General features: G+C 41.4%; 1 pseudogene; it reads left to right on the top strand.

Moving 5' to 3' along the window:
• Nucleotides 1-5,799: 5,799 nt before the first annotated feature.
• The window catches only part of LOC135510804 (prominin-1-A-like), a 32,471-nt pseudogene continuing 26,110 nt past the window's right edge, over nucleotides 5,800-12,160 (top strand).

The following is a 12,160-nucleotide window of genomic DNA, read 5'->3' as shown; positions in this document are numbered from 1 at the left end:
TCTGTTCTCAGCACAGAGGCAAATCCGTTTAAGTCAACTTTTTTTGCATTGATGTTCATGGGAGACAGTGAAAATGTGACTTAAGTGGAAGTTAGGTTTTGCCCTAGAGTCAGCGGGTGGGTAAATAAGTGTTTTAGTAGCCTCAGGCCTTCGAAGATATAGAGGCAGACTGACTTTTGGCAAATTGTCCTTCATGTCAGCACGGAAAGCCCAAGACTAGAATGTAATTACCAAGAATGTTATTTCCGTTCTAAAATATCACATCTGGTTATAAGAAGACCGTTGATACATTTTGGCAGATGTGATGTGGGAGATGATAATGAGTAGAATTGATTATGACTGACATTTCCTCACCGGGGTGCCACTTTGGTTTTTAAGTGGGGGGGTCTTCCCCAAGTATGTATGTGTATGTATATATATATATATTTGTCGTCTAAAGCTCATTTCCTGCATTTTTACACAATCCAATATGCTGTCTCTATTTGGAACAAAAAGTAAGCAAAACTGCCCACAGTCATCAGGCTTGGTAAGAGATTGAATATGTTTAAGTGATTTAATAAGACTGAACTAGATCAAAGGTAATTCAATAATGAATATTGTGTTGCACCTTTTTAACCAATATCCAAACAAATGAACAACTCTTTAAAAAAAACGAAGACCTTCGATTATTTTTTATTAAGACATAATATATCAAATTTCAGCCAGACCGACCAGCCAGCCCGAACCGACTGCACGCCAGACCCCCACCAGTGTAGTCAATAACTCAAATGATCTAACATATTTAATATACTGCAAAATTCACGTGAGCTCTGTAACTGGCCTTCCCTGGCTGTCTGATCCTGTTAACATGATGTGCATAGTGTTGCGTACTGACTGCACGAGATGGCTGTATTCCCACAGGACACCAGGTCCTGAAAGATCATTGCGCGCGAATGGCATTTTTCATGCTGCCGGTCAATACAGACGAATTCAGGATGACATATTTTTGTTGTCCCACAGATTATTTGGAAACGATTCTCTTACTGCTTTGTATGAGTTAGCCTACCAATTGTATTAGAAGCACACATTTTTCAAATTGTACACACACACACAGAATTCGCTGCTTCAACTTCAGTAGCCTACCTCTCCTAGTTGGGCGTGAGAGTCCAAGTGGGCTTACTATGTGTGGTCTCATTGAAATAGAGTTGGCTGCAAATTCAGAGAAGCACGTCGCACTTAACTTGAATATGAAATTGTATTGATAATGGAAAGAAGGGGAGGGCGCTCAACCAACGTCAAAGTACAATCAAAAAATGTAATAATTGAAAAAGAAAAGGCACAACGCGCATGTAGGTGAGGCTACTATGGTGAGTGAGCATTGCGCCTTTTTGATTTTCAAAAAGTATTGATTACCTATTTATTTGTATCTGCCTGCAAATCGTCATCCTAAAAAGTAGGCTATATCCTATAGGCCTATGCAAAATGTAGCAAGTGTCGTCATCATTCTCGCTGCTTCCAGTTCTGTAACCATACCTGCTAGATCAGGTGCGCGTGTGGTCTCAATTAAAATATGCAGTTGTGGCCAAAAGTTTTGAGAATGACACAAATATACATTTTCACAGTCTGCTGCCTCAGTTTGTATGATGGCAATTTGCATATACTCCAGAATGTTATGAAGACTGATCAGATTAATTGCAATTAATTGCAAAGTCCCTCTTTGCCATGCAAAAGAACTGAATCCCCCAAAAAACATTACCACTGCATTTCAGCCCTGCCACAAAAGGTTCTTGCTGAGCTATGCTCAACTCTCCCATTCTGGTCCAGCCAGCTTTCCAGAAGCTTTGCCTTCACACAGCCCTAAATCCAACCAGCTGAACACTCCAAACAGCCTACCTGACTACTCGAAGTCATCCACATGGACCTAAAGCACATTGTTGCAATGTGATACAAAAAGTGGCAATTATAAAACTGGAGAGGTGATGCAGTTTCAGAGTGTGGGGGGGCGGCATGACCCCCCTGTCCCCAGTGAAAGTTACGTCCCCGTGTTCTCATTCCCACGAATGAGTGATGAGGATGGGGGTGTGAGTTTTGGCAGACGCTCTCCTGTGCCAAGTGTATGCTTTAGATTATGGTGAAATTGACTGCATAGCATAAATGTGCTATGGATATATAAATGTGTAAAATGATCAAATTAAGTTAGTTGTGAAAGACATTTTCTAGAGAACGTTTGCATGTTTTCTCTGACAAAAGCAAAAGCTGATTCAAAGGTGTGGCAGGTATAAAAACAATACTCGTGAAAGGTGGCGATCGAGGTGGGAAGGACTCTTCCGTTCGCCTACTAAGAAATTGACACTCCTCGACCACTTATCGGTTTCCGGGTCTCGAGGAGAGAGGACAGTCTTTTGGCCCAAACTAGAGAACCCCAGGGCCTGTGTGTTTTGAGGCTGAAGGAACATCGGTCACAGTCAGCAGTGGCTGGTGGGAGATGGTGGCAAGTTTGCTTAAGGGATCAGTGTATCAGCGTGTCCTGTCATCTACTCCTCTCACCTCCTCTGACTCATACAGAAGCACCCTACACCTAGGGTCACATATCTTCAGGTAAGGATGCTCTCTAAAGGACACTAAACAACACTATCATAATGTTCAAACAAAACTTTAATTTTCTATTTTAAAACAGTGTTTTATTGTTTTAGTTAAATAAAGGTTACATTAAAAAAACAAATGCACTGGTCCATGTTGCAAAGTGCCTCTCAGAGCTACTGGTTATATGACCACTATAAAATCAATATTATATTCCAATAGAGGCATGTTCTTTTGATAATGAAGGCTTTTATATGTGATATCGACATTTGATATAATATGACCTTTTTGATTGACTTTTTCCATAATGCACATTAAACCAAGTGATGGAAGAGGGGGTTCGGCGAGGCCTGGGTTGTTCATTAGAGCACGTAAAAGAAAATGAGCGGTTCTTATTGGCCAAGTCCAGGTAGTCTCTCCATGTTTCAGTCCATTTTCTTCTGTTTGGTACCTAATGACCATGACCCTTTTTGTTTTGACACCGACTGCCTCTGTGATGATGATGGGAGGAGATGAGCGATGGATGTGTCCCAAATGGCACCCTATTCCCTATATACTGCACTACTTTTGACCAGAGCCCCAAGGTCCTGGTCAAAAGTAGTGCACCAAATAGGGAGTAGAGTGCCATTTGGGACTTCACCATGGACTCTGTGGGTTAATGTTTACCTCCGCTTCACTCCCGAGTCCTGTTCTGCTTCCTGAGGGAGAGAGATGGGAACATTGGCCAGCGTAGGGTCGGTGGACGAGTCGATGGACGTGTTGTTCTGCAGATATTAAAATACACATAAAGGATTACCTTGTCAAATACAGTTAATACGTGACAGGTAGTTTACAGGTTTATTGTATATCAATGTGAGTTAATTACAGGAGATTCTCTCAGACTTTATATTTATATCCTTTATTGGCCAGTGGCCACAAACATCATAAACATGTCTTATCTAGTCAGGTAAGATCTGCTGATGTGTTCCATTACAAATTCAGTTTGTCCTGTGTTGTATATCATATTGTACAGCTGATGAAACTAAAACTATAAGAGGGGGGAAATGTTTCGTAGTGCCCTCTTCCCGACTGTCTTGGTGTGTTTGAACCATGATAGTTTGTTGGTGATGTGGACACCAAGGATCTTAAAACTCTCGACCCGCTCCACTCCAGCCCTGTCGATGTGAATGGGGGCACTTTCGGCCGTCCTTTTCCTATAGTCCACAATCATCTCCTTTGTCTTGATCACGTTGAGGGAGAGGTTGTTATCCTGGCACCAAACTGCCAGGTCTCTGATGTGCTGTAGTCAATGAACAGCATTCTCATAAAGGTATTCCTATTGTCCAGGTGGGAAAGAGCAGTGTGGAGTGCGATTGAGACTGCTTCATCTGTGGATCTGTTGGGGGCGGTATGCAAATTGTAGTGGGTCTAGGGTTTCCGGGATGATGGTGTAGATGTGAGTCATGACCAGCCTTTCAAAGCACTACATGGCTACCGACATGAGTGCTGCGGGGCGGTAGTCATTTAGGCAGGTTACCTTCGCTTTCTTGGGCACCAGGACTATGGCGGTTTGCTTGAAACATATAGGTAATACAGTTAGGGACAGGTTGAAAAGGTCAGTGAAGATACTTGTCAATTGGTTTGCGTATGCTCTGAGTACACCGTCTTGCCCCGCGGCCTTGTGATTATTGACCTGTTCACATCGGCTACGGAGAGCGTGATCACACCGTCGCCCTGAACAGCTGGTGCTCTCATGCATGCTTCAGTGTTACTTGCCTCGAAGCGAGCATAAAATGCAGGAAGCTCATCTGGTAGGCTCACTGGGCAGCTTTCGGCTGGCTTTCCCTTTTGTGTGATATTGATATAATTTTTTTGCATTGGGCCTTTAACATTTATTTTTAAATGTAACCTTTATTTAACTAGGCAAGTCAATTAAGAACATAATCTTATGTACAATGACGCCGTACCGGGGAACAGTGGGTTAACTGCCTTGTTCAGAAAGACACATTTTTACCATGTCAGCTCGGGGATTCGATACATCAACCTTTTGGTTACTGGCACAACGCTCTAACCACTAGGCTACTTGCCGTCTAACATTCATGTTTATGATAAGAGGGAATCTTTTGTGTAATATTCCCCCCTAGGATATCCCATACAGTACTATTTTCAGCACAGGGCAGTGTACATTGTAGTCTCTGGTGACAGACTGTTAAAACAAACAAGTAAGTTACAGCCATATGAGTAACCAAATCCGGTAGCTAGCCAGCAGGCATGTGGGATTTGGTTCTGGGTTCTCAATATTATGCATTCCTACTCCATCTCCTCACATAACAATAGTCTTGTCATTTAAAGGTTATCACTGAAATGACTGAGTATATTGTTTGTTAATATTTACAAGACAAATGAATGACCTTCAAAGGTAACTCACATAGTTTTTAATGTACTATTTTAATCGAACTTCCTGAAACCCGGCCCTCATTTCCTCTGCATTTTTACCTGCCTATGTTCCGCTAGTCACTACCTGCATATTTGGGCTGTGTTGTTACACGTATAAGCACCTTATCACTGGTGATGTGAATTTGTGGTGGTATTTCATCAGAGAAAATATATATTCCAAACCCTTTGTCTTATTTTTTAGCCTGTTGAATGAATGAGTGAATGGGTAACACTTTATAATAAGTATCATGAAAAAACATGTTTTTTTCTGCTTGGGTAAGATGGGAAGGTGCATCCATTTTCTGCTCCAAGAGAAGGATCTGAAGTTCAGACAGCTGCTTTCTTAGCATTTAAAAAAAAAATTAAGAAGGGAGTTTCCCTTAACTCCATGCTTTTGACAGAATTCTGGACATGTTTTAGTTAACTACTTATTTAAAGTAGGCCTTTAAGCATTACGCACAAGTCTTACGCCTTTATAACATTTACAATAATTGATGAAGCATTTATAAGCATTTATAATGGCATATTTATGTGTTACAAATGAAGGTATACATATTGTGTGGCTTTGTGTGACCCACCCCTTTATTAGACACATCTTCAGGAAATCAAGTTACAATGATAAACACACTTCGAGTGATAAATTATACTTTTTACTTAAGCACTTTACACCACTGCTGCTAAGTGACCACCCCCTCCTCAAAGTATTTGTTTTGCTCCCACCCTCCCCCCACCTTCCCACTTCTCTCTCTTGCTCTTGTCCAGTTAAAACCCTTCCTTTCTCCCTCCTCCAATCCCTTCTTCCCTCCCTCTATTCTCAGTGCCAGTATTTCACAGGCAGGCAGGCAGGGAGAGAGGCAGTCAACTTGACCTTCACCAGAGCAGTTGTCGACCCTATCAGATTGATCAAGGAAGGGATTAATACATACTCCCTCTCACCGGGGACACACATACTAACACACTAGTGGGGAGACCAGGGCAGAGACCAGACACGCACACTCACTCACCTGGACTATATTCTTTACGCTCCAGCTCTACTGGTTCACCTCTTTCCTGACTCGACTGAAGGAACAACAGGTAAAGTCCTGTTTTCGGTCCCTTCCTCTCTCCGATGTCACTATCCTCTCTAGTCTCCAACACACTCTACTTTCTTTCCTCTTCTTTCCTGTCCTCTCACTCTCCAGTTATCTGTCTCCTCTTCTCCTCAAAACACTCCCCTTCTCCTCATACAGGGACAGGGAAAGTAGGCTAACAGCTCTGCAGTTAGCTCCCAGAGATACTGAGGTAAACACCCATAGGCAATAGCAGTAGTTAAGGTTGTTGAGGTAGCTGTACGAGTCTGCTGTTGTAATTAATAAAGCCACTTTTCTATAGAAGAGCTATGGAGTAGTTATATACAGCTGAAGTAGCGGTAGTTGGAGAGTGTTGGTCTCCAGGACTGGTTGACTGTGTGTTCTGTGTTCCAATAGGACTGTGTGTGTAGTGTACAAAGGAGCCTATCATCCTGCTCTCTCTCTCTGCTCTACTCTCAACAGAACTCTGTTAACACTGTGGGAGGTGAGTGAGAGCTTTTCAGTCTGTACTTTCTCTCTTGCTTTCTTTTATTCTTTATTTCTTACTCTCTCTCCCTACCTATGTTCTCTCTCCATCTATTTTCTCTCTCTTTCCGTTGTCCTAGTACTGTGTAATCAAGTGACAATGCCAGAAAAGCCGGTGTTTGGAAGATGTATTGGCACGGGTGTTGTTAGGCCCGACTCTATTCCTCCAAACACTGACTCCAAGGGCATTGTCAACGGTTACCGACATATTCAAATAATGATTGACATGTGTATATTAAAAATATTTGAATTTATTCATACTATTTCATCCTTTCCACAAGATATAGTCCCGACAAACAAATCTAGGGTTGCTACCCAAGCCGGCTGGTCGTTTGTTCTATCAGTTCGGTTGTCAGAGACACAACGACCCGGTCGTTCAGTCTTTTTGTTCTGTATCTATGGAACAAAAACACCCAGTCCATACTGGCTGGCAACGTTCTTATCCCTTGCTTGCTAGCTAGCAAACTATGGATAACTTACAGCCATGTCAAACAGCTAGAATAACATCAGTAGCTGCATTTGTTTAAGCTGTTTTCTAGTGAAATTTTTTGAATACTTCCATAACAATTTCACCTGGCATAGAAACGGTGCTCTCTCGTCAGGACACTGTTGTTCAGAGGAGCTAGCCAACAACACAGCTAACACAATCACTTCAAACTGAAGCTGGAAAAACTGCAAGCTAGCTGCACTTCGTTTCTTTGAGCTTTTTTTCAATTGACATTTCTTTGTAAATATATCCATAAAAATGATGCCAGCTGATTCATGTTTTCGACTGGCTGAGAAATGCGGCCTGCCTGTCTGTCATGTTCATTACTATGGGACAGCTGGAGATCGAATTGGAATATTGAACCAATGTTGCAAATGTCTGATAGACAGACAGCAATATACTCCACTGTTGACAGCTAAATATTAGTCTGAAAGAAATGTGAGAAAATGTCTAGATGCTCTTAATAGTGGAGATTAAGTTTATACATTTCCCGACTGGGCTGATGAGACAGTGGATTGCGCAGTCAGATGGAACAGAGTAAATAGGTATTTTAACGTTATAGATTTAGCAGGTGGTAACTTGTGGCATAGACACCGGCTCAAATGCGGTTTTAACCAATCGGCATTCAGGAAAAGACCCTCCCATTGTATAAATAAATATAATGTACTGAAACTTGTTGGACAAACAATGACATTGCAATACTGTGTTTGAGCTCATGCAAAACCAGTAAAAGCGTTTCTCTTTACTTTACAAACAGAATACCGGTATGTTCAGTCACAATCTTAGTAAGCAGGATCAAGGTCAAGTTTTTTTTATGTCACATGCACAAATACAGTGAAACGCCTTTCTTGCAAACTCAAAACCCAACAATGCAATAATCAATAACAACGTAATACTATAAAAAAAAAAAAAAAACGAGAAATAAGAAGAAATATGTAAGTAAATAAGCATACTATATACAGGGTCCGTTCGAATACCGTATTTACAATGTGCAGGGATACTGTAATGATGGAGGTAGATGTGAATAGGGGTAAGGTGACTAGGCAACAGGGTATAAGATAAACAGAGTAGCAGCAGCTTGTATGTGAGTGGCTATGCGGGCGTGTAGAGTCAGTATTAATGTATGTTCATGGTGTGTGAGTGAGAAGATGATGATGGAGTGAGTGTGTGTAGAGCTCTGTGAGTGTGCATAGAGACAGAGCAAAAAAAAGAATATAAGGTCAATGAAGATACAAGGTAAACTCCGATAATCCGTGTAGCTATTTTGTTAGCTATTTATCAGTCTTATTGCTTGGGGATAGAAGCCGTTCAACAGCCTGGTAGTTGATGCACTGGTACCGCTTGCAGTGCGGAAGTAGAGAGAATAGTCTGTGGCTTGGGTGGTTGGAGTCTATCAATTTTCCGGGCCTGATACAGAGGTCCTGGATTGCTGGGAGCTCGGACCAAGTGATGTACTGGGCTGTCCGCACCACCCTCTGTCGTGCGATGTAATCGAGGGCGGTGCTATTGCCATACAAGGCAGTGATGCTCTCAATGGTACAGCTGTAGAACTTTTTGAGGATTTGAGGGCCCATGCAAAACTCTTTCAACGTCCTGAGGGCGGAAGAGGTTCTGTCTCGCCTTCTTCACAACTTTGTGTGTTTGGACCATTTAAAGTCTTTAGTGATTTGGACACCGAGGAACTTCTCAACCTGCTCTACTGCAGCCCTGTTGATGTGGATGGGGGCGTGCTTGCCCCCATCCACATGTCACATGCACAAATACAGTGAAATGCCTTTCTTGCAAACTAAAAATCAATAATCAATAATCAATAACAATGTACAGTTGACGTCGGAAGTTTACATACACCTTAGCCAAATACATTTAAACTTAGTTTTTCACAATTCCTGACATTTGATCCTAGTAAAAATCCCGTCTTAGGTCAGTTAGGATCACCACTTTATTTTAAGAATGTGAAATGTCAGAATAATAGTAGAGAGAATGATTTATTTCAGATTTTATGTATTACATCACATTCCCAGTGGATCAGAAGTCTACATACACTCAATTACATACACTCAATTTGGTAGAATTGACTTTAAAATGTTTAACTAGGGTCAAATGTTTCGGTTAGCCTTCTACAAGCTTCACACAATAAGTTGGGTGAATTTTGGCCCATTCCCTCTGACAGCGCTGGTGTAACTGAGTCAGGGTTGTAGGCCTCCTTGCTCTCACATGCTTTTTCAATTCTGTCAACAAATTTTCTATAGAATTGAGTTCAGGGCTTTGTGATGGCCACTCCAATACCTTGCCTTTGTTGTCCTTAAGCTATTTCTGCCACAACTTTGGAAGTATGCTTGGGGTCAATGTCCATTTGGAAGACCCATTTGCGACCAAGCTTTTACTTCCTGACTGATGTCTTGAGATGTTACTTCAATATATCCACATAATTGTACCTCCTCATGATGCCATCTATTTTGTGAAGTGCACCAGTCCCTCCTGCAGCAAAGCACCCCACAACATGATGCTGCCACGGTTGGGATGGTGTTCTTCAGCTTGCAAGCCTCCCCCTTTCTCCTCCAAACATAATGATGGTCATTATGGCAAAATAGTTCTATTTTTGTTTCATCAGACCAGAGGACATTTCTCCAAAAAGTATGATCTTTGTCCCCATGTGCAGTTGCAAACCATAGGCTTTTCTATGGCGGTTTTCTAGCAGTGGCTTCTTCCTTGCTGAGCGGCCTTCCAGGTTATGTTGATATAGGACTCGTTTTTACTGTGGATATAGATACTTTTGTACTTGTTTCCTCCAGCATCTTCACAAGGTCCTTTACTGCTGTTCTGGGATTGATTTGCACTTTTCTCACCAAAGTACGTTCATCTCAAGTAGACAGAACTCGTCTCCTTCCTGAGCGGTATAACGGCTGCATGGTCCCATGGTGTTTATACTTGCGTACTGTTTGTACAGATGAACGTGGTACATTCAGGCGTTTGGAAATTGCTCCCAAGGAGGAACCAGACTTATGGAGGTCTACATTTCTTTTTCTTCTGAGGTCTTGGCTGATTTTTAAAATGTTTCTAATGATGTCAAGCAAAGAGGCACTGAGTTTGAAGGTAGGCCTTGAAATACATCCACAAGTACACCTCCAATTGACTCATTATGTCAATTAGCCTAACAGAAGCTTCTAAAGCCATTACATAATTTTCTGGAATTTTCCAAGCTGTTTAAAGGCACATTCAACTTAGTGTATGTAAACTTCTGACTCACTGGAATTGTGATACAGTGAATTAAAAGTGAAATAATCTGTCTAAACAATTATTGGAAAAATTACTTGCGTCATGCACAAAGTAGATGTCCTAACTGACTTGCTAAAACTATAGTTTGTTAACAAGACATTTGTGGAGTCGTTCAAAAACGAGTTTTAATGACTCCAACCTGTCATGTCTGCTCCTGCTCTTCCCTTCCCCTGGCGCTTGAGGTCACCAGGTTGGCATCCATCACACACATCTGCCTTCCGTCTTCACACGCATCAGCGAAATTGGGCTCACCTGGACTCACTTATAATCTGTGTTTTTTCCTCCCTTATGTTTGTCAGTTCCCCACCTCTGTTCCCCGCTGCCTCATTGTATTGTTTTTGTCTTTTTATACGTTTGCTGACGCTGTTCCTGTCTCTGGACTGATGAACATCAATACTTTTAGAGATACTTGGAGGGGACAATGGTTTTGAATGCTAAACTGTAGTCAATGAACAGCATTCTCTCATAGGTATTCTAGGTGGGTGAGGGCAGTGTGGAGAGCAATTGAGATTGCATCATCTATGGATCTGTTGGGCCAGTCTTTTGTTTCTCTATGAACATTACCGATTTTCTGACTCAGAATAGTGTGTTGTGGGTGTGGTTTTGCATTATGGAATTTTTAATGTTTTTGGTGATCTGTCTCAGGGTTTTATGTGTATCATCTTTATTGATTTAGGAAGAGGATGTGGAATTGCATGATTCAAGTAATGTATTATGTGTTGGTGGTTAATTGATCAAAACTCAGGTCTTTAAAGACTTTGATAACCTTATCAGTGGTAGCTCAGTTGGTAGAGCATGGGTGGTTTCGATTCCCGGGACCACCCGTAAGTTAAATGTATGCACGAGTTACTGTAAATGCATCTGGGTGGTTCTTGAATTGTGGTGTCATTTGGTATTGGAAATGTGTAAAGAATTTACAAATCTAGGTACATCTTCCTATTCTAAATAAACTAATATGGCAGCGTAGCTCTTTCCACTCACAGCCTCTGTCATCCCATATAGGGGTTGAAAATGGCCGATTTTGTCATTGATAAACTACTACATTTGAACGCAGTGGGTGTACAGTAACATGCTATACGTGATGTCAGAGCTCAGGTTCTCCACGACAGTGCTTCATTAGTTTTGACTAATAGCCGTTAACTTGAACACAGAACACAACAAGAAGATGCCCTCATCCCTCCCGCTAATTGGGCTACATTTGCACATTTGTTGTTGTCCGAGTCAGGGAAATGCTGTAAACCAAGAGAAGCCTGTGTTCTGAAAGATGAGGCGTTGAGGATTTAAATAAATATCACTTTGTTGTCATACAAGCAAACCACACACCCACGAGTCCAAATTTGCATTCCACATTTCATATTTGAAAACATCTCTTGCTATATTTGATCCACAGATACAAGGAGGACATGCGTTATAACCTGGGTTGTCCTGAAAATAAAGAGCCTATGTTTGTAGTATGGTGAAGAAAACTTGCCTCGGAACACTCAATTGAATGCACTCAAAACTCCATTCTATGCGCACCAAAATTACAATATGTTTGTCTGAAGTGCCTTTTGAAAGCCTAACACTGCAAGATCGTATTCTATAATTTAGCTAGCCATGTTGGCATTAGAATAAACTTTCAAATTATGCCCACCTGACCCAGATTGTGATTTATATTGGAAGGTTTTGGGTTTGCGTAAACAACAACAGTAATTGTGTGACGTGGGACGCAGGGCTGTTTTCCAAACAAAAAACTTGCTACAGCTCCTCAATGTTAAAGCTAGGAGAGATAAAACAAAAAGTAGCACTTTATAGTTAAAGGCTCTTTCCTTTTGTCATAAAAGTACAT

This window comes from Oncorhynchus masou, chromosome 23 (genome assembly GCF_036934945.1).
Source record: "Oncorhynchus masou masou isolate Uvic2021 chromosome 23, UVic_Omas_1.1, whole genome shotgun sequence".
Classification (NCBI taxonomy): Eukaryota; Metazoa; Chordata; class Actinopteri; order Salmoniformes; family Salmonidae; genus Oncorhynchus; species Oncorhynchus masou.
This window is presented reverse-complemented; position numbering and strand designations above follow the sequence as displayed.